The 20,667-nt window shown below is 38.6% G+C and overlaps 1 protein-coding gene across 5 annotated transcripts in view; it reads left to right on the top strand.

The window, feature by feature from the left end:
* The window catches only part of RAPGEF4 (Rap guanine nucleotide exchange factor 4), a 314,193-nt gene that overhangs the window by 101,202 nt on the left and 192,324 nt on the right, over positions 1–20,667 (top strand). Inside the window, exon 1 of one of the 5 annotated variants that reach the window (XM_055379174.1) lies at positions 7,439–7,455. The exons of the other annotated variants lie outside the window; for them this stretch is intronic. The gene's annotated coding sequence lies outside the window, so the exon portion shown is untranslated. Of the gene's footprint in view, positions 1–7,438; positions 7,456–20,667 lie in introns of those variants that run through there. 5 annotated transcript variants of the gene reach the window in all.

Genomic DNA, 20,667 nt, shown 5'->3' on the forward strand with positions numbered 1-20,667 from the left:
TGGGTCCAAATTATTCATTATATGGCTTCTCTTCCATTAAGGATCTGTGTTCGCTTGCTTTTTGTTTGTTTATGGCTCTCTATTCCTGTCAGAGCTGGTTTAGAGGTTCTGAGCCAGAGTGCAGCTACTTCCAAATCTTTAAAGAAACATTTTCCTCCAGGAAGGAAAACTATTCTCTTAACTGATCATGCAATTCTGGAAGGCGAAGAAGGAGTGGGCCCTGACCCAACAGGACAGATTAGCCAGATCAACCTGGTTATCGTAGCAGAGTACCATGTTTCCACTTCAACATCTGCACAACACCTATTCTACCCATTGGGTGATCAACCACTTGTTCTTTGGTCCTCTGTGCCATTCTCTTAGTTGTTGATACTTTTACTGTCTACTTTACCTGCTAGAGTTATTTGCAGTGTTGGGGCGAGCTACTCAGTAAAAGCCAAGTCTTAGGGGACCGCATGAAAAGTTCATCACTGCTGACTGTCACATCGTGAGCACCCAGTTAATATTTATTAAGGTAGTAATTGTTAGCAGTTAGATATGGATTTATTTAAGGTGAATATTATACTTCTTTTATAGGGAAGAATCCAAAAGCATCAAGTGAAGCTGCCCTCTTCTTCCTCAGCAGGTCCTTTTTCAGGGAAATTGTCTTGGGATGTCGTGTTAGCTCTAGGGGTCTTAGAGATCACTCATTGCCTATGAACTGAAGAGCAGAAACAGGTCCAGAGAGCTTTCAACTGTTTCCCTAAGGCCACCATGCTGGGCATTGGCAGAGCCAGGACCAGCCTTGGTTTTCCTCTTACTGGCCCAGGTCTGACGCCATAGCACTATGTCTGAATGGGGCTTAAAAACTAATGTGATAAGGGAAAGCCTTGAATTAACAGTGTCCAAGACTATTTTGAGATCCTGATGAAAGTGATAGACCCTCTCCCCAGAAAAATGCATGCTATGGTTTGGATATAGTTTGTTGGGCTCCACAGAGTCTCATGTTGGAATTTGATCTCACTGTTGGAGGTGGGGCCTGTGGAAGGTGTTTGGCTGGTGGGGGCAGATCCCTCATGAATGGCTTTGTGCCACTCCAAGAAGTGAGTGAGTTCTCACTCTCACTTCCCTCAAGAACTGGTTCTTGAAAAAAGCCTAGCACCTCCTTCTTCCCCCTTTCTTCCTTTCTTGCCAAGTAATCGTTATACATTTCAGCTCCCCTTTATCTTCCGCCATGAGTGAAGGCAGCACCCTAGCTGGAAGCAGATGTTGGTGCCATGCTTCTTGTACAGCCAACAGATCCATGAGCCAGACAAACCTCTTCTTTATAAACTACCCAGCCTCAGGTATTCCTTTATGGCAATACAAACAGATTGAGACAATGCACACACACACTTACAATTTTGGATATAATTTTGGACATGAACTTCATGAAGCTTATCCAATGACAGCTGTCTAGGGTTCATGACCTCCATTTTATGAAGTACTGATACAGATGGAATTTACAAGAAACACTCTGCCTATTTCTAAATACTCCTATATTCTCATTACACTTGAGTAATTACAAGATTATAGAATGTGGATGGTTACTGCCACTTCTCAAAATGGCCATTTAGGATTTAATTATTAGTGAGGGAACAATTCCCCAAACAGACATCCAAATCTACATGTTGGCTGAATAACACACACACACACACACACACACACACACACACACACACACTACACACACACACTTGAACATAAATTTAAAAGCAGTTAAAAGGCAGTTAAAAGACTTGAAAAGTGTGAATTTCCTACAACTACCTTATCTTCCATTGAAAAATTATTTTTATTGTTCCTCATTCTCCTATTATATTTTCTTTTCTAGTAAACACCTGCTATAGTGTGTATCCTTTATTCAGGACCTACTGTGCATTTTACTCGGGAGGCTAGAAAATTATTCATCCAGCAAGTATGTATAGACCATCTGTTATGTGTAAGATATTCTGAGAGGTGTGGGGAAAGGGTTCTTAAGAAGACACAGCATGGTCTTTTCTCTCAAGGAGATTTTGGTTCAATTTGGAGGGCACAATGATATTAATATGCATTCAATGTCAGGTCTTTATTGAGTGCTATTCAAGCTTCAAGTTAGAAAGAGAGACAAAAATTACTTTGAGGTGAACTTCATGAAGGAGGTGAAGTCTATACTGACTGGGCTTTGAAAGGTGGATTGGATTGCAGAAGGCCAAAAAGAAGGGGAAGGTATTTTAGTCTATTCTAGTTATCTATTGTTGTATAACAGACAATCCCAAATGTAGTGCCTTGAAACAACAACACCTCTTAATTTTCTCCTGAATTTGCCATTTGGATTGGGTTGGGGGATGAGACAGAGAACAGCTTGCTTCTGTTCCACTGGGCATCACCTGGGGCAACACACAGGAGGCTGGCATCATCCGAAGGCTCGCTCGTGGCACATGTGTTGGTTGATGCTGACGGGAGCTGTGGCTGTTGACCAGAGCACCTACATACAGCTGTTCCATGTGACTGCCTGGCTTCCTCCCAGCAAGAGGCTTGGTGACAAGAGCCAGTGTCCCAAGAGAACCAGGCAGAAGCTTCTTCAATTTTATGACCTGCCTTGGAAGTCATTCACTGCCACTTTCGTCATAGTCACAAGTGCACCCAGATGCAAGGGGAGGGAACATAGGCCTTGCTTTTAACATCTTCAAGTCACACTGTAGGATGAGCATGTGGGAGGGGAGATACTGTTGTGGCCATTTGGGAAAACATAGTCTGCCCCACAGGCCGTGGAATGATAGGAGTGAGATTGCAGAGGTGGTGCAGTTACAGGTGTCTGGATAATCATGTTGGGTGGAGCTTGGAAAATGGGTGGGAGTCTAAGCTAAGGAATCTGGATTTAGTCCTGCTGACACTGGTGATGCTTTCAAGTTTTTGATGTAATCATAGCGATGATGAACTAGAATGATCTGGTTGGAGTGTGCAGGATCGTTGGAGGTGGTGTCATTAACTGGGAGTTTATTACAGTAGTCTAGATATGCCAAGATAAGGTTTTGCATGGAGTACAAATAGAGACTGGAAAAAAGTGACAGGAAAGAGAGAAATTACCAGGAATAATACAATGTTCAAAATACTTGGATAAGAGGAAAAGGGGAAAATAGGACAGTGATAATGTCACTGTTATGAGCTAAGTAAAAATATAGGCTCTATCCTTAAAGAGATGGGCAGTAGTTTTCCAACAGAATTTGCCGGGGGCAAGTCAAAGCATGCACACTTGGATAATTGGTGTTTCCTGAGCTCCCACAGTGAGTTCTGAACAGATAAAGGACATAATTGATTTAAGTGCATTTACAAAATTAAGATTTTCTTCAAAATGTGATTATATAGTTATTTTATTTTGCCTTTAGAGTAGTCCTTTGGGATATTACTACAAGCCTCACAGTCCCTTACTACCACTTTGAAACCTAAACTGTTTCAAAAGATGAAAAGTTCTTGTGAGCTCTTTTGTCAGCAAAACCTGACCTGAACAGGTATTGAATAGACATAAAGCTGTTTATAGTCTCTATTCATCCCACTTAGTGTGAATATTCATGTATTTCATTGCATACATATTATGTATTTGATTTTGAGATTCTAGATCTGAATCATAATTTTATGGATGAGAATAGCGTTACTTGGAAAATTAAGTAGTTTACCCAAGGCGTACGCTAGGATCTGTTATCTGTAAAGACCAATCTGTAAAGGCCTTCTCAGTGAGCACCAACTCCATCTGAAAAGCTGTACACAGGAATTGTTCACAGAAGTAGATCTGTTTCTGACACCAGTTCTTTTTCTGGTTGGCTACCTTATCTCTGACAGGTGCTGGTATTTTTGCCGTTAAATTGCAAATCCTTTGAAGGCAGAGACAGTGTTATTTGCTTTACACAGAAGCAGTTTACGTAAAGAAGAAGCTGAATCTTTGATTTGGCATTTGCAATTGACATATAAGTACTCCACATTAGGCTGTATTTTACGGGTTGATCAGTATACACTGCCAGGTAAGTCTGTGTACTCTGTCCGTGTCCAGACTTGGGGACGTGGAACAAGCACAATCTCCCAAGGGCAGAATGGTCATGGCCTCACCCTGCCCTCTCTTGGAAACCTCATCTCGATGTGCTGAGCTGGACCTGTGAGACTTTGGGCAGAGTCCAGGGTTAAGCCTCTTCGGCCTCTGGTGGCTTTCAGGTGCCACTTGGGAGAATGGGCCCTGGAAAGTGAGGCACTTGGGAAATAAAGATGTACTTCCATCTTGGGCTTTTCTCCTGTGCAGGCAGGCTCTGCTTTTCAGGAGAGAAAATGACTTCAGGACCTCTCGCATCCTCTCATTTGCCTCCTTCCTCTCCTCCTTAAAGTGAATGGGTTGTATACTCTCAAGCATGAGATTCAATTACTTTTATCGTTAGACTTGGCTGTGATTGTCTTTAATGGTCAGAAAATTATCCAGCAACTAAAAAAACACAATTTAAAAAGTCAGCCACAGTGTGTCCCTGTGATTTTTGCCTGGCAGTAAAGAAGAATTTCCTCAGAGGACTTCTTTGAGACATTTGACATTTTGTACTTGTTCTCCAAATTTTATTTCACAAATGGAAACCTAAGGCCTGTGTTTTTGTTTTTAGTTCATTCAAGAACAGACATATTGTAAGCCACTCAAAAGTGATAGTTTCAGTTTAATGTCATCTACGATGTAGAAAATATTTTATAGCTGATAATCCTAACTTTCTACGTACAACATTGAGCAAATATGTATATGAATGCAAAGCATGTTCAGACCCTGGTTCGTGCCCCTAAATAAATTGGTATCCTTGGGCAACTTACTGTATACAAATGGAATCCATCTTCTTATTGGGAAGAAGGAAAGAGAATTTTAGCCCACATTACAGATTTTCTGATGGGAATAGTAATACAAATGGTATTGATGAAAAGAAGTACTCCAGGAAGTGTCACTGACTGTAGTGACCTAGGGCATTTGCAATAGGGATCATGTGGAAGTGATTTCAGGCCAAGCTGGAGCTTCTTTGAGTTATGTGGGGACAGGGAGTCCTTGAGCTTCATGGACCTATAGTATTTCTGCCTGAGCAGCAAGTGTTTCATAATATGCCATGGCTAACCACATTACAGGAGAAGTCATCGCCTCTTATGCTTTCAGGGAGCCAGGAAGCAATGCCTAATGAGATGCCTGACAGTTCAGGGAATGGCCCTGCATGTGTTGTTTTGAACGATGCCAGCCAGTTTCAAGTGGGCAGGATTAAAATGCAAACCAAACCCAGATTTTTTTTTTGTATTTAATTAATGTCTGATGTTTGCCAACCAAGGGGAAGGTGATAGAAGGCAGCAAAAAAATTGCTTAGAGCTGTGCTGTCACCTGGACTAAGACATCCTGACATGATGTAGCTGGGACAGCAGCTGGCCCCTCTGTGGTACTGGGGAATGGAATTGGCAGATGGAAAGGAAATGTGAAAATGTTCCTGAAGCATGGCCTATTTACAAGTAGACTTTTAATAAAAAAATTGTGGTTAAGATGCACATAACGTGACATTTACCATTTTAACCATTTTAGATATACAATTCAGTGGCATTAAGTTCATTCGCAATGTGGTGCAACCATCACTACTGTCTAGTTTCAGAAGTTTTTCATCACACCATTAAGGACAACTTACACCCATTAGCAGTCACTCCCTATTTCTCACTTCTCCAGTCCCTGCCAATTCATCTGGTTCCTGTCTGTAAGTAGGCTTTTCAGAACAGCACAGTAGCTCAGGGGAATGGAAGACACTGGGGTTGGGAATTAAGAGACGGAGGGTCTTTTCAAATCTAGGCTCCTGTCTTTGTTGTTTTCAACAACATAGCAAACCCTCCTCACTGCAGCAGGAGGACAAACCTGTAGCTTATGACTCCCTTTGCAAATCTTTTTAAACCACCTTATTGAGGTGTACTTTATATATCATAAACTTCATGCATTTCAAATGTAATTCAATGATTTTTAGTATCTTTACCAGATGGTGTAACCACTGTCATAATCTAGTTTTAGAGCAGTTTTATCCTTCCAATCAGATCTCTCAATCAGATCTATTTATAGTTAATCCTATTCTACCCTCAGTCCCAAGCAACCAGTGGCCTACTTTCAGTCTCTATCAATTAGCCTTTTCTGGACATTTCATAGAAGTGAAATCATATGACATGTCGTCTTACATCTGGCTCCTTTCCCTGAGCATAAGGTTTTGGGGATTCATCCATGATGGAGCATGTGTCAGTTCTTTTTAAAAATTGCTGAATAGTATTTCATTGACTGGATATACCACATTTTATCTATTCACCTGCAAACATTTTTAAAGAAGTTTCTAGTCTGTGAAGTCTAGGGGGTTGGGTTAATTAGGTGACTTCTAAGTTCTTCCCTCTCCCAGATTCTGGCCAAAAAAAAGTCCCAGTGGCAGATCTGAGTTCTTAGATCATGCGTTTACTCAACAGATGTTTGTTGAATAGCCCTCGTGGTGAACCACGCTCTGTGCTAGACACTGGGAATATGGTCCTGCATTCTTGAGATTTCTGCTTTACTGTAGGAGACAGGGCACTTCTCACACAAGGCCCAGCCCAGCCCCTGTGCTGGTGGGTCACAGGAGCAGACACATTCTGTTGGGACTGATGTTTGGTCACAGGCAGGTTTTTCAGTCTGCTCCCCTGACTATGCCCCTCCACAGATGCTCTGTGCTCCTCCCAGGCACTGCCATTCCATCATGAGTTTCCAGCACGTGTTTTTGGAATTGCCTGTTTGCATGTCTCTCCTCCCTTTGGAATGTGAGCAACCTGAGGATGGAATGGAGCTTAGTACAGTGCCTGGCATGTAGAAGGTGCCCAGTGGTTGTTTGATGAATTAATGGATGATTGAATACCATTCTGGCAAGAATCAGGAGCAAATATAAGAATTGGGGACATACGGGCCTCTTCTGGTCTCTTCGTTTCTAGGGGCAGTGTTCTTCCTTCTCTAGTTCTAGAGTTAGCGGTTGCAGGGTTGCCTCTTTAGACTGCAGGCACAGGTACAGAAGAGAAAATACAGCAATCTGAAGTTCTCACTGCTTCCTGGAACACAAGCTTGACACAGACTTCTTAACACTGTCACAAATATCTTAATAGCGCTCCTAGGGTCACCCTGAGAGCAGACTATTTAGGGAAACAATATGAAAATGGTCTTGCGTGGCAGGGTGACTGTACCCAGATGCCAGAGGTGGTGACAGCGTGGCTTCCCCAGCCTGTGCTCAGGCTCCTCCCGTTCCACCCTGCCACTGCCTGGCTCATGCTCTCAGCCTCCTCCTTGGCTCCTGCCCTGGGACATCTCACCTGACCAGAAAGCCGGGACTGAAGGGGACAGGACGCATCGTGTGTATTCCTGTGGGACACTGGGCTGAAGGTGGAAGTGGGAAGACCCTGAATGCTGAAGCAGGCAAGGTGCTTCATGTGGAGAAGAAAGCAGGTGGTTCTTTGAGGGCTTTATTGGTGGCCAGTACTGGTGGCTGGAGTCTAATCAGAGTCCCATTACCTTATTGGGACAAAACATGTAAAAGGGCAGGGACGTAGTTTAGTTTCACAGATTATGTGAAACTTTTAAGAGACTATAATTATTTTTAAGATTATTTATTCTGAAGGTGTAATCTACTTTAATAGGACCATGTGTTAGCCTTGTCATCTTGGGACAACTCTGGTGGTCTTTCTCATGTTTATTTTCATGGTTATTGATTGGGGCCCATGGATGCGGTCCGTCATACACAATTATTTCACGAGTGGTGGTCATATCATATTCTGTTGACATTCTACTAGGGATCTCCACATCTCCCAACCCCTTACAGAAGGACTCTTAATCTCTGGGGTGGGCAGTAGCTTGCTGGGTTCCTTTTCATAATGGAAGACAAAGATTGAGAGTCTAGTTGGAAAGAAACTACCTTGGGTTTTAGTTGATTCTGTTATTGATTAGCAGTTTTACCACTTAAAATGTACTCATGCTTGAGACACCCCAAATATGTTCTATAAATTCTAAACTCACGCGCAGGGCACTTCTCCCTGAGCCAGTGTCCAATGACAGTGCAGTGACACCTGGTTCTAATCTTGTGAATCAAAAGTCAAGGTATACATTCTTCCCCCGCCAGCCCCTTCTTGACGCTTTGCCTGTTAATTCACACTAGATCCCTTCTGTTGAGCTGGTAGTTTCATTTTTAGTATAGAAATTAAGTTTAATTAAAACTTACTTGCCATTTAAAATGATAATTTGTTTGGTTTAGCATTCTTAATTACCTTGAGTAAATTGCCTGTAGAGGCTCACATAATTCGTTGGTTTGTTCAAAGTGTTACTGTGTCATCTGCATATTTTGAAAGATACCACTTTAATGAAACACTGGGGTGGAGTCAGGGCAAATGCTAAGGGGATGGTCTTTGCTAAGGGGGTGGTCTTTCCGCCCTAGTCTGTTTGTTCAGCTGGAAGATTTTTATCATCTTACAGAGTTTTCACAAAAGATCAAAGTTTTACAAAGCTTCAATGTTAGAAAATCATTAGCAAGGAAGTATCTGGGGGAGGGGTGGGAATATAGCATGTGTGAGCAGCCTTCGAGTCCAGCAAGAGGCCTGCCTCTCAGCACCCACTTCAGCTTCTTATAAGGAATGCAGGTACCAAGATATCTTCTTGCAAATTCAAGGGTGTATGTAATTGAATCATATTTCTAATGCATCAGAGGAGCTTACAATAAATTAGAAGGCTCAATTAGTGAAAAAAAAGGTGATGTTGACTAAAGGTGACCATTTTTATAATTCTGAGTGTATTATAACCATTAATCAGTGTTAATAAATAACCATCTATAGCAGAGGGCTTTAGAAAACTTATATTGATAAATAGATAAGAATAATGGCTGTTCTCTGGGAGCTTTTCTTTTTTTTTTTTAGCAGAGAGGTATGAGGGATTTCTTTATGGTCTGGACAAGTTTGCCAGACAACTTGATTCAGTCAGTCTCTGATTTATTGATTTTATGTAATTCCAGAGCCTAATCATTGGTTTACTGCCGAAACCTTAGAAACTGATTTATAGTTCTCACTATAAAAAACAATATGACGGAACATAATAGAACACATTGCATTAGTTTAAATATCTCCAGCTTTCCTATTTCCTATAAACAAAATGCAGAAAACATTCTAATAAGAGCCCTTTATTAGTGTTAGTTACATACTAAAAGCATCTCTGAATGATGTGGCCAGAAGGCAAATCTCAAATAGGGAAATTTCTCTCTTTTTTCTCAGGGATTGTTTGTAGAGAAAGTGTATATCATATGGAATATCAGTAATGAAAGTAAAAGAATAACAGAGCCAGTTTTTGATGTTTGCACTACAATTTGGGGCAGTATGAGAAAGTCAGGAAGATTGCTCTCTTCAGGGCCTTGTTTAGCCTGCATCCTAATGTACTATCTTTGTACACGAAGGCACAGCCACTGGTCCAACATTATTAATAGGACATGCCCTTTTCTGTCCTTTCTCAGTCATAATGGAAAAGACACTATCTTGATGCTTGGGAGACCTGCTTAGACCACTAAGATCTCTTAGTGACTGTGCGCCCTTGGGCAAGTTGCTTCATTTTTCTGGACTCCAGTTTCCTTACCTGAAAATTGCTTGTCTGTAGATGAATTAAACATTATCTAAGGTTATTCTTACTAAAATGCTGTGCTTTCAGTGGTGATGGATTGTCCTTGGTCCATGTGCCTCTCTACTGGTCTCCATGGATCCAGAGATAGGAGTTGGGGAAACCAGTTCCTGGAGTCATGGTGCAGTCAGAAGGCAAGAGTTAGAAGTAAGCAGACAGGCTCACAGGGGAATCAAGACCTTTGCCCTCTTCGTGCTCTCAGTTTTGATGAGCCTGTGTAGCTAAGGATAGACTGACCCTTTAATTTGACCTGACCCATGTTTTCTTCTATTTCCTACTTGGAGTGGAGGGCGTGGGGATGCTGAGAATCTTAAAGATAAAAGCATCTGGAATATGATCTTGATGTCTAAAATAAAAATTTACCTTTGTTTAAAGGAAACAAAGGAAGAATTCTTTTCATCTTATTTGACTCAGAAAAAAAATCATTACTTTTAAATGTCAATTTTTTTTGCTTTAGTTAGGTTTGTAACATTTTTAAATTAAAAAGTAAAAATATCAGGCCAGGCGTGGTGGCTCATGCCTGTAATCCTAGCACTTTGGGAGGCCGAGGTGGGTGGATCACGAGGTCAGGAGATCAAGACCACCCTGGCTAACACGGTGAAACCCCGTCTCTACTAAAAATATTAAAAAATTAGCTGGGCATGGTGGCGGGCACCTGCTGTCCCAGGTACTTGGGAGGCTGAGGCAGGAGAATGGCATGAACCCGGGAGGCGGAGCTTGCAGTGAGCCAAGATCATGCCACTGCACTCCAGCCTGGGCCACAGAGTGAGACTCTGTCTCAAAAAAAAAAAAAAAAAAATTAACAGATATTATTTAAAATGCAAACAATATGCAAAAGATATAAAGTAAAGAAAAATTTTCTCCACTCCCACTAGCCAGCACTATCTACTATTAACACTTTTATCTGTGTACTCCCAGACATTTTTCTATGGACACATCAGTGTAATTATTATGTACGTACCTCTTTTGTTGCTTTAAAAATTGAATTATTTGGATCTTCTCTCTTTTTTTCCTTATTGGTCTAACTAGCAGTCTATCTATCTTATTAATTCTTTCAAAGAACCAATTTCTGGTTTCAGGGATCTTTTGTATGGTTTTTTGCATCTTATTTTCATTCAGTTCAGCCCTGATTTTGGTTATTTCTTGTCTTATGCTAGCTTTGGGGTTGGTTCACTCTTGCTTTTCTAGTTCCTTAAGGTGTGGTGTTAGGTTGTTAATCTGAGATCTTTCTAACATTTTGTTACGAGTGTTTAGCACTATAAACTTTCCTCTTAACACAGCTTTAGCTGTGTCCTAGAGATTCTGGTATGTTGTATCTTTGTTCTCGATAGTGTCAAAGAATTTCTTGATTTCTGCTTTAATTTCATTGTTTACTCAAAACTCATTCAGAAGCGGGTTAATTTCCATGTAATTTTATGGTTTTGAGTGATCTTCTTGGTATTGATTTCTATTGTTATTGCACTGTGGTCTAAGAGTGTGGTTGGTATGATTTGTTTTTTTGAGTTTGCTAAGAATTGTTTTATGGCCAATTGTGTGGTCAATTTTAGAGTATATGCCATGTGCAGATGAGAAGAATGTATGTTCTGTTGTTTTGGGGTGGAGAGTTCTGTAGCTGTCCATTAGGCCTATTTGGTCAAGTATCAAGCGACTATAAAGACACATGCACATGTATGTTCATCGCAGCACTATTCACAATAGCAAAGACATGGAATCAACTTAAATGCCCATCAATGATAGACTGGAAAAAGAAAATGTGGTACATATACACCATGGAATACTACACAGCCATAAAAAAGAATGAGATAGTGTTCTTTGCAGCAACATGGTTGGAACTGGAGGTCATTATCCTAAGTGAACTAACACAGGAACAGAAAACCAAACACTGCCATGTTCTCACTTATAAGTGGGAGCTAAACAGTGAGAACACATGGACACAAAGAAGGGAACAATAGACACCAGGGCCTACTTAAAGGTGGAGGGTAGGAGGGTGGCAAGAAGGTGAAGATTAAAAAAGTACCTGTCGGGTACCATGCTTATTACCTGAGTGATGAAATAATATATACATCAAACTCCCGAGACTTGCAATTTATCTATAGAACAAACTTGTACATGTACCCCTGAAACTAAAATGAAAGTTTTTAAAAATTGAATTATGCTGTAAATATGATTATGCAAACTGACTTTTTACTTCAATGTCTTTCATGGATATTTTGCCATGAATATTTATAGATCACAACAGGTTATGTGCTCATTAAAAATAACACCTGGATTTGTTTGTGTAACTGTATAGACATATTAGATCATATATGAAAGCAGTAACTCTGCAGACAGTGTCACCACATTGTAGCACATTTCATCTTTCTATTTTAGGAATGTCAGTGAGGACTGGTCATATTCTAGGCATACCAGTGTTACTTTCCCTGAACGTTTTCATAAGATGAGCCCCAGGATGAAGATAACCTTCCTTATTCTTTCAGGTTATCTTCCTTAAGGCTTCTTAAGCTAATGAATTGTCAGTTTTGATGAATTGTCAATAAGTTGATCCGATACGTAACCCTTCTCAGATTTTATATTTAGATTTGTTTAACTTTACTTAACTCTTATATAGTGCTTACTTGTATCAGGTAGAGTTTTAAACACATCAAATTTAAACTCATTTAATCCTTCTAACAACTATATGAGGTAAGTATTACTAGTGTTACCCTGTTTCAACTTCCTTGTGATTCTTCTATACAAAAAATCATGTTATCTGCAAATAATGGGAATCTTACTTCTTTCTTTCTAATCTTTATGCCTCTGACTTATTTTTCCTGCCTTATCACACTGGCAAGGACCACCAGCACAGGGGTGAATAGAAGTGGTGATAATGGACATCCTTTCCTTGTCATTGATCTTAGGGGAAAATCACTCAATATTTCATCATTAAATATTATTTTTAACTGTATATTAAAGAAATATCTTTTTATTTTTAATTTGATGAGAGTTTTTTTAAAAATCACACATTGATATTAAATGTTGTCAAATGCTGTTTCTGAACATATTAGTAAGAGCTACATGTTTGTTCTCTTTTATTCTAGTGATATGGTGCATTACATGGGTTGATTTTTTAATGTTAAAACAGTGTTACATTCCTGAAATAAACTCTACTTGTTATGTAAAAACTCTATTATGTAAAAAGAATGATTGTCCTTTTTATTGATATATATTGCTAGCTTTGATTTGCTGATATTTGCTGTAATTGTTAAGGATGTTTGTGTCTATGTTCATAACAATTTTTTTCTTATAGTATTTTTATTAGATTTTGGTATCAGGATTATGCTGGCTTCATAAAATGGTTGGGGATTGTCCCATCCTCCTTCATTTTCTGAAGAAGTAATGTAGGATTGATATTATTTTTTCCATAAATATTTGATAGAATACCATGAAACCATTTGTACTGGAGTTTTCTTTATGAGGATTTTGATAACACATTCAATTGCTTTAATAGATATGGCACTATTAAAGATTCTTAATTTCATCTTGTGTCAATTTTGGTAAATTGTATTCTTGAAGGAACTTGTCTGTTTTATCTAAGCATTCAAATGTATTGACATAGAGTTGTTTATTATAGTTATCATCTTTTCAGTGTATCAGGATTTGCAGATACACTGCAAAGAACCAACTTTTGTTTATTTTTAATGTTTTTGTTGACTTTCTGTGTTCTATTTCATTGATTTCTGACTTAAAAAAATTCCTTCGTTCCTTCTCTTTACTTTGGGTTTAATTTGTTCTTTTCTTTTCTAGCTTCTAAAGATGGAATCTTGGGTCATCGCTTTTATACCTTTCCTCCTTTCTACTATAAACATTTAAAGCTATAAATTTCCTCTAAGCATTGCTTTGTTTTCTACAAATTTTGATATGTTACATTTTCATTATCATTCAGTTCAAAATACTGTGTATTTCCCCTATGATTTCTTCTTTGGCCCATGGGTTCTTTAGAACTGTGTTGTCAGTTTCCAAATATTTTGTTTCCTACATATCTTGTTGGTATTGATTTTTGGTTTAATTAAATTGTGGTCCGAAAACATATTTTTTAGGATTTCAGTCTTTTGAAATTTGTTTAGACTTATTTATAGCACTCTAGGGTTTTCGCTTGGTACCTTTTAATAACTTATATTTCGCTGTTGAGATTTCTTTATATTTACCAAGGTATTCGTATCTTGGTAAATCTATCATGCACACTTGAAAAGAATGTGCATTCTTCAGCTGTTGGGTGTAGTATTTTTTAAATGTCAATTAGGTCAATGTAGTTGGTAGTGATGTTCAGGTCTTATATGTCCCCACTGATTTTTTCGTCTTATTCTAACTATTATTGAGAGAACAGTATTAGAATCTCCAAGTATTTGTCTTTTTCTTCAATAATTTTTTTAATTTTTTGCTTTATAACATTTTGTTATTAGGCATGTATACATTTATTATTTTTATTTCTTTTAGGTGAATTACTCTTTTTATCATTATAAAATTCATCTCTTTTGTCTGGTGATACTCTATTGCCTTCAAATCTAATTCATAGGATATTAATATAGCTACTGTGGTTTGCTTATGCTTTCTGTTTTCATGGTGTATATTTTTCCAAGCTTTTATTTTCTAACTATCTGTTTCTTTGTATATAAATGGTATAAAGAACATATAGATGAATTTTGCTTTTTTTATCCATTCTGACAATTTCTGTTTTTAATTGGAGTGTTTAGTCCATTTACATTTAATGTAGTTATTTATATGATTGGATTTAGGTTTACCATTTTGCTATTTTTGTTGTTGTTGTTCCATATGCTTTTTTATTCCTCTCTCTTCCTTTCTTGCCTTATTTTGGATTAATTAATTTTTTTATAGAATTCTACATTAGTTTGGTTCCCTAGGAAGCAGATACCAAGATTGAGTTATAAGTACAAGAGCTTTATTGGATGCAAGGCCAACAAAAATAAAGAGGTGAAAGAGAGAGTTTGTTACCTGTGAAAGGGGCAGAAGGAATGAGGATGAAAGAGAAAGAGCCTCAGACTGCAGCACAGTTTTGAGAATGTCTCTGCAAGCCCAATGGAGAGTATTAATGCAAAAATTGCTTGTAAACAAGTTTTGCATTGGACAGAAATGATGGCCCTCCCTACCATGCTTATCATTGACTAACTTTAAAGAACATAGCTTTGATTCACTCACAGTAGATCTAAAAATCACTGCAGTTGGATGCTGTCAGCTAGCTGTACTCTTCACAGCTGATTGGCAAGTTTCTTCTAGAAGGGAGATCCTTCTAGAAGTAGATCTTTTACTTCTAGAAGTAGGCACCTTCATGGCTGCCACAAATTCCATTTTAATTTTTCCATTGGCTTTTCAATTGTATCTCTTTGCATTAATTTTTAATGGTTGCTCTGGGGATTACCACATCTATTAACTTTTCACATTCCACTTAGAATTCATATTGTACTGCTTCATGTCAAATACTGAACCTGGAAATGGTATAATTCCATTTATTGCCCCCCCAATGCTATATGTTATTGTTGATGATATTATACCTATCTGTGTTATAAACTCCAAAATGCAGTGTTAGAATTTTTATTTCAATGGTTGCCTGTAATACAAGTAATATTTTTAAGTAATATTTTTAAAGTATGTGTGTGTCTGTCTGTTTTTCATATTTCCCCACATATTGACATTTCCAGTGATCTTCTTTCCTTCCTATAGATCTGGCTAACCATCTGGTGTCTTTTACCTTCATTCTGGAAAGCTTTCTTCAATGTTTCAAGTAATGCAGGTCTGCTGGAGATTAAGTGTCTTAGGTTTTGTTTTTCTGAAAATGTCTTCATTGTCCTCCAATGTTGAAGAATATTTTTGTTGGATATAGAATTCTAGCTTGACAAATAGAATTCTAGCTTGACAAGTGTTGTTTTCCTGTTGGTATTTTAATGATGTCATTCCATTATCTTCTATTCTCTGTGAATTTTGATGGAAAGTTACTATTAATATAGTTTTCTCCTATACATAGTATGCCATTTTCTCCCTGGTTGCTTTTAAGTTTCTCTCTTTATCTTTGAATTTTAATAGTTTGAATATGATGTGCCTTGGCATGGGTCTTTGTTTTGTTTTGTTTTTTATTAATCTGGTTTGGGGTTTTCTGAGAATCTTGAATTTTTAAGTTTATATCGTTTTTTAACCAAATTTTGGGAAATTTGAGTTATTATTTCTTTAAATATTTTTTCTGTCTATTCTCTGTCTTCTTGTCCTTCTGGAATTCCAGTTATACATATGCTGTTATATCCCATTGATCCCTAAGGCCTTCTTCATTAAAAAGAATTTTCTCTGTTCTTCAGATTGGTTAATTTCTATTGTTCTATCCTTAAGTTCACTGACAAGTTTTATTATTATTTTTCCAATCTGTTGTTGGGTCAATTCAGTGAATTTTTTTCAGATACTGTGTTTTTTAGTTCTAGAATTTTCACTTGGTACTTTTTAATAACTTGTACTTCTCTGCTGAGATTTCTTTTTTTTTTTTTTTGAGACGAAGTCTCGCTCTGTGGCCCAGGCGAGAGTGCAGTGGCGCAATCTCGGCTCACTGCAAGCTCCGTCTCCCGGGTTCACGCCATTCTCCTGGCTCAGCCTCCCGAGTAGCTGGGACTACAGGCGCCCGCCATCACGCCCGGCTAATTTTTTTGTATTTTTAGTAGAGACGGGGTTTCACCGCGTTAGCCAGGATGGTCTCGATCTCCTGACCTCGTGATCCGCCCGCCTCGGCCTCCCAAAGTGCTGGGATTACAAGCGTGAGCCACCGCGCCCGGCCTGAGATTTCTTTTATGTCCTTGAGCACTTAGTTATAATAGCTGCTTTAAAGTCTTTGTCTGTTAATTCTAATATCTGAATTATCTCAGAGTTGGTCTCTTTTGGTTGGTTTCTTTTGAGGATGGGTTATTTTTTTGTGTGTCTTTGCATGTGTAGTAATTTTGGAATGTACTCTGGACATTGTGAGTGATATATTACAGAGATTCTGAATACTGTCATATGCCTTTAAAGAGTATTGATTTTCTGTTTTTGTAGGCAGTTAACTTGGCAAAACTCAAATTCCAATTTCGTCTTCCCTGAGACAGCAGCAGACATCTCTGTTCAGTTCTTTCTCCTTAACTGAGTGGCTTGGAGTCTGCTTCACATATGTATAGTACTGGGATCAGTCAGAGATTTGGTCAGATCTCATGTAGTCAATCTGGGGCTTTCCCTCTGTGGCTGTCTTCTCTCTAGGATTTCATCCTTTATTTTCTAGCTGCTATCATTTCCCTGAACTCTGTCCTCTGGTTTCTCAACCAGGAAGACTACAGGCTTTTATCTGACTCTGGCCACACTGTGGAACTGACTGGGCCTTGTCCTTAGATGAAAAGTTATAAAAATTGGGTAATTTATCAAGTGCCATCCTTCTAAGTGTCAGCACCCACCCCCAGCCCGCCTTTATTTCTGCCTGTTCTCAGTCATTCTCCGCTGCCTTCAGATAATTTTATTATTGTTTTTAAATATTTTATCCAGGACTTATAATTGTTATCTGTGGGAGAGCTGGCCTGAATTGAATTACTTTAGTGACCAGAAGCAGAACTCTATTATCCCACTTTACAGGTGAATTTAAAATACGCACACACACACACGCACACACACACACACACAGAGCGAGTCTTAGTACTTTGCCCAAGGTCATACAGCTGGTAAGTGGCAGAACCATGATTTGAAGACAGGCAAATCCAAGTCTTAGGATTTCTTCCAATGGGAGCTTTTAATGGTGTGAATTTTCAGGACAATGGAAGGAAGTCTACACAATATTCTGGAACTTATGGGGCCTTATGTGTCAATTCCTTATGCACCGGACTCATCCCAAGATCTCATTACTCAGTGGATACTTCATATGTCTTTCGGTGTATACATTATTTGAGACACGAGTTTATATACAAGTTGCATTCAAGGATCATGAGCTCTTGGTTAACTACAAAGTAGATCTTTAGTTATGAAAATCCCTATTTTCAGAGTCCTGTGATCTTGGCTTGGGCCATCTTACATAGAAACTGGTGAAATAGGCCAGGTGTCTTGGTTCATGTCCATAATCCCAGCCCTTTGGGAGGCTGAGGTGGGAGGATCACTTGAGCCCAGGAGTTTGAGACCAGCCTGCGAAACATGGCAAAACCCCATGTGTACAAAAAGTACAAAAATTAGCTGGGTGTGGTGGCGTGCCTGCAGTCCCAGATACCTGGGAGACTGAGGTGGCGAAGATCACTTGAGCCCTGGAGAGTCTGAGGCTGCAGCGAGCCATGACCTACGGCTGTACTCCAGCCTGACTGACAGAGCAAGACCCTGTCTCAAAAAAAAAAAAAAGGAAACTGGTGAAGTTTATTATGTGATTCTTTTAGTGACTAAAATAAAGAGAACTTTTAGAGGAAGGTAATATCCACAGTAATGTAATGAACATATATGAGTTATTTGTTGAAAACACTCAGAACCACAGTTATGGATAAATAGTAAACTTTTAAAAATGTAGTTTAGCTGATGTGAGTCATGACTTTCAAAGCCTAACAACAAGACCAGGCTTGAGCAATTCTTGTTTTTGAGTTTATGCTCCTTCTTGACTGTTTCCCTTTTCCTCATCTAGCCTAAGTCAGTTTGAATTAACATTCACCAAATTGTTAATTTCATCGTATTCCTCTTACCCCTTGATTTTATCTTTATGATGTATTTTCGAAGTCTGGCTTGCTCTTTTTTATTTTGTCATAGTTCATAAGCTGATTTGTAGAGTAGTAAAATCTTGTTCATGTATGTTACTTTCAAACTGAAGGAGAAGGCCTGTGTATGTGCTCCTGGAATTCTCTCAGCATCCCAAACCAGTGCTCAGATACCATACTCCAGTGACGGGCCCATAAAGAGCAGGGGCTCAATACTTGATTGATTGATGGTTCTGAATGCCAGCCGGTTAGTTCTGGGAAGGTGGGCTTATCTTCCCAGTGAAATAAAACTGAGTCATTGAAGGCCATGATAAAGATTTTGGCTTTCATCCTAAGAGTAATGGGAAGCTATGCAGAGTTTTAAGCAGCCGAGTGACAAGCCCAGATTTAAATTTTTAAAATAATTTATCTGGATGTTTGTGGAGCAGTTAAGTATAACCAAGTTTTAGAGCATAGAAATCAATATATGTTTTTAAAGTTTACCCAAGTGATATAATCTAAGAAGAACTGATACCCTGAATAGTCTCTAACCAGCCCTCTCAAGTTATTTCTCCTGACTGAAATTTTGTAAAACGCTGAGAAGCATAAAGTTTGAGATTGCCTTTTTCTGTTTTTGGGGGGTGCGGTTGGGGAAGAACCTGAAATGTGAGTATTTAGCATTTCTGATGAGACATTTTATTTTATAATGAAAAACTGAAGAAATGCAGATGTCATTAGGATTAGGGAAATGAATATATAAAGCTATTTAAAATAACAAGTCTGTATTTTATGCCTACATGAAAATGGGTATGTTAAATTTGTTAATTTTAATAAGCAAAATTTAAAATGCAATAACATGTTTAAAATTATGAAAATGATCATGTATTCCCTTAACAAAATACACAAAAATAGAGATGAAACTTGGTATGCTTTGTTATCCATCAAATTCTGTTGCTTAACAGTTGTTTAAGTCTTGCTGAATAAAATGAGAAAATAAACCTAATATTACTTCAGTAATCATTGTAAATCTGAGTTTAAAAAGCATTGAGGTGCTGCTAAGGCAGCAACATTTTCAAGATATTAAAAACTTTCATATGAAAATGTACTCTGATATATTTCCTCTTCCCAAACATTTGTGGAGGTTGAGAAAATTTTAAACATGTTTTAAAGAAAGGAATTGACAGCTCATGAATTAAATACAGCCTTTAGCTCCTGCTTCAGCTGCTGTTTGTTGATAGCAGGTTGCAACAAGGTTAATAATGATTTGTTTGATGGATCTCCCCAAATTTTTATAGCATTTTATTCTTCTTGTATGGAACTTGCTAAGTCATAGCTCAATATAGCTCATTAAAATAAACATTTAAGCATGTGTATATAAAACAAATATTGGTGGAAAAAGGAAAAGATTTCTCAGAAAGCGTACCCTGAAGGTAAAGTGCACCCTGGGCAGTAAGGTGAAGTATCAAGTTGCTCTGTTTTTATAAATAGTGTCGATTCTGAATTCTGGGCTGAAAAACTGGTAAATGACAGCTCTCTCTAGTATTTCCTGAGGCCATCTACTGTTTTCGAGCATAAATCATAAATATACCTTTGAACTAAGACAGTCTCGCTGGACCTATCCTTTTGCGACTCTGACTTCCAGTCTCAATGCAATATTGAAGAGGAGGCTCGGTAGAATAAACAGTGGAATCCTTGTCCGGGAGTGACTGCCTGGCAATTGTTTCATGGAAAACAGGGAGGGGTGGGGGACAACAACCCTGCTCTGTTCACTGGCTCTTTAATTTAGATTACCAATGATAAAGCCGGGGCTACGGCTAAAGAAAGGTAGGATGCATACGCAGAAACATTAGTGCTAATATGCTGCAGAAAAGCCAAGATAAATCAGTCCAGCTCTCATACATCACTAAGGGAGAAGCTGATTGCAACTTGACCATGTGCCTGAGTAGTCCCATCAGTGAGAAGAGGAGAACATGGATTTAAAAAAAACTAGAATGTACCCCTAGGGCTCCTGCCGTGGTGGACCTGGGAGAAGTGTCTGGTGTAAGTTTCAGCTTGTTTTATCCATGTATTTAGCAGTGTGTTCACATATACAGGGAGCTTGTTTCTCTTCTCTGTGTTTTCATGGAAGCCTCAAGCATGTTTATTTACAGAAGTAGACTTCATTTTGTGTAAATGTAATATCAACCTAATAAAGTTCTTAACAGAGAACAGTTTAACCCAGTGTTTATCCAGGAGAGAAATGTAAAAAAAAGTAATGGTTGTCATAACTGTCTGCAGGAAGCCTGT

The sequence above is a fragment of the Gorilla gorilla genome, chromosome 11 (genome assembly GCF_029281585.2).
Source record: "Gorilla gorilla gorilla isolate KB3781 chromosome 11, NHGRI_mGorGor1-v2.1_pri, whole genome shotgun sequence".
Classification (NCBI taxonomy): domain Eukaryota; kingdom Metazoa; phylum Chordata; class Mammalia; order Primates; family Hominidae; genus Gorilla; species Gorilla gorilla.